General features: G+C 40.2%; 1 pseudogene; it reads left to right on the forward strand.

Annotated features, from left to right (window-relative positions):
* Gm10698 (predicted gene 10698) lies at nucleotides 214-2,188 on the forward strand (annotated as a pseudogene).

A 2,962-nucleotide genomic window follows, 5' to 3' on the forward strand; every position in this document is an offset into this window, starting at 1 on the left:
TTATTCATCTGCCTTCCTATGGGAACTGTATATTGTGAAACCTAATCTGGGGAATTATTAAAGCCTATACTTTAAATAGATTGCCTGATATTATATACTAAAGAAGTAACCATTGAACAATAAAAATACAGCATATAGGAAAAGAACTCAGACTTATGAATGAATATAAAGTATATAGGTTAAGAATGCAGACATAGGCTGAGGCGGCGGGCGGCTGAGGCGGCAGCGGTGGCGGCGGCTCCGGAGGCCGCAGTCCGCGTCCCGGCGTCGGCCCGTCCCGCACCATGGTGACGCTCGCCGAGCTGCTGGCGCTGCTGGCCGCGCTGCTGGCCACGGCCTCGGGCTACTTTGTCAGCATCGACGCGCACGCCGAGGAGTGCTTCTTCGAGCGGGTCACCTCCGGCACCAAGATGGGCCTCATCTTCGAGGTGGCGGAGGGCGGCTTCCTGGACATCGACGTGGAGATCACAGGACCAGATAATAAAGGAATCTATAAAGGAGACCGGGAGTCCAGCGGGAAGTACACATTTGCAGCCCACATGGATGGGACATACAAGTTCTGCTTTAGCAATAGGATGTCCACTATGACTCCAAAGATAGTAATGTTCACCATTGACATTGGGGAGGCTCCCAAAGGACAAGACATGGAGACAGAAGCTCATCAGAACAAGCTAGAAGAAATGATTAATGAGCTGGCAGTGGCAATGACAGCCGTAAAGCACGAACAGGAGTACATGGAAGTCCGGGAGAGAATACACAGAGCCATCAATGACAACACAAACAGCAGAGTGGTCCTTTGGTCCTTCTTCGAAGCTCTTGTTCTAGTTGCCATGACATTGGGACAGATCTACTACCTGAAGAGATTTTTTGAAGTCCGGAGGGTTGTTTAAAAGGCCTTTTCCTGTTGATCCCAAATTCATGATTTACTTGTTTACCAAACACCTTGGTCATAATAATGTCATTAGTTTATACATTTTTATTTTCTGAACGTTCATGACTTATGTTTCTTTGTGATTAGTAGGTGTTGGGGAAAACCTGTTTAAGAGAGTTAGAGTGAAAATTTGACATTTGATTGGCCTATAATTCTTACTTGAAAGGAGCCCCATTATATAGGCCCTTCCAAGAATCCAGAGGCTGTTAATGCTGTATGGGACTATGGTCTTTATTATGTTTTTACCTTTGGTTTTCATAATAAAATGCAGTTCATCCAGGAAGTAGCCCACAGCCTGACAATACTTGTTAACTAACTGCATTCTAGTAGTCCCTTGGTTCATCATCAGAGGCTCATTTTGTTATTACAGCAACAGCAGTCTGAATCTTGACCCTGTGGCCCCGCCTCAGGGTGGAGAGTCCTGATGGGGCCTGTTACCAGGGTGGGCACTCATGCTTTCTCTTGAGCTCGATTTAAAGACTCATCAAAACTCTTCCCCCTAAAGTTTTATATTGAACCTTAGAACTGAATCACCTCTAATTGAATTGAACAAGCAGCCAATAACTTAGCCGTTCTTTGAATCCAGTTTCCCAGGTGTTGGAACAGACTGCTGTCCTGTGTGCTGCAGAGTCTGTCCCTTGTTGGCACTTAGGAAGATCCAGTTCCTCCCTCACTGGAAGTCTGCACTTCTCAAGCAGAAGGGTTAAGCCTCTGGGGTTGCTTGCAGTGATAGGCAGCCACTGATGTCTTTTTAGTCAGTGGCCTTTGGGCCCTGGTCTTCAGTGTCAGCACTAGGGTTTGTTTGTCCTCTGGGGTCTTTTTTGGCACATGTCAGTTTTGTTTATATAAAATGAAGAGACTGTCTCTCTGATGATGGGTTTAATGAAAGGCACTCTGCTTTGGGTGTGGGCGGTCCAGGATTATGTGGTAACTATTGTCTGTTAGTTACCTGGATATTTTATTTTTCTTTTTGGATCTTGCAAGGGGAAAACTACAAGTAACAAGTTTTATAAATTTAATTTAAATTGTTACAGGTTTTCATGTTCAGGACAAATAATTTTTCAACCTTCGATGATATCCTTGCAGCAGTTTGTTGGTAAGGTGACTTTCACCTAGGGCAGCTGTTGCATGCCAATTTTTTTTTTTGTGTGTGTGTGTGAAAACACTTCAGAATTGAATTAAAAGATGTAAATTTAAAATTGGTTGTGTATCTAATATGCCCCAGGTTCAGTAAATAAACAATTCTTTTTAAAAACAGTAAAAAAAAAAAAAAAAAAAAAAAGAATGCAGACATAGGATTCAATCAGTGTGTATTTAAATAACATAAGCATAGATGTCTAAATTCTGATGCATGTTATTCAATGAAAGTCAGTAACCTTGTTCTCACCACATACAGGCAGCACACAGATTAGAGGTCTAAACTATGGTTCATGATCCTTCCTTTTCAATGTGAGATTAAAACACAATATTTTTGTACTTCTAGAGAAATATTAAAATTACAAAGGATGACCACTGATGGTATAATTATAGCAAAGACAAAATAATCAAATTGATTTATCTAGAGTCTCTTCTATAAAAAATAACCTATCATTTGCAAACAAGGATTTCTCATTTATTTTTCTGAGTGCCCTTTTGTTTTCTTCTTTTCTTTTATTGCTCTAGATAAGACTTCAAACACTATATTAGAAAGGAGTGGAGAGAATAGACACTTTCCTTTTCTTTGATCTTAGTGGAAACTCTGAATTTTTCTTTATTAGCATGATCGTTATTATATATATACAGGCTTTATTATATTTAGGTAAATTTCCTCCATGTGCAGTTACTTGGACTTTTATCAGGAAGGGATGGTGGATTTTGTCAAAGGAACTTTATGGTTTGAAAAAATAATTTATTGATTTATGCATATTGAGCCATCCCTGAATGTCTAGTATCGAACTCTTTTGGTCATAATGAATGATCTCTTCAATCTGAGTGTCAAAATGATTTGCCATTTTTTTTTAAGTTTTACATCTGTACATACCATCAAGATCT

The sequence above is a fragment of the Mus musculus genome, chromosome 9, assembly GCF_000001635.26.
Source record: "Mus musculus strain C57BL/6J chromosome 9, GRCm38.p6 C57BL/6J".
NCBI lineage: Eukaryota > Metazoa > Chordata > Mammalia > Rodentia > Muridae > Mus > Mus musculus.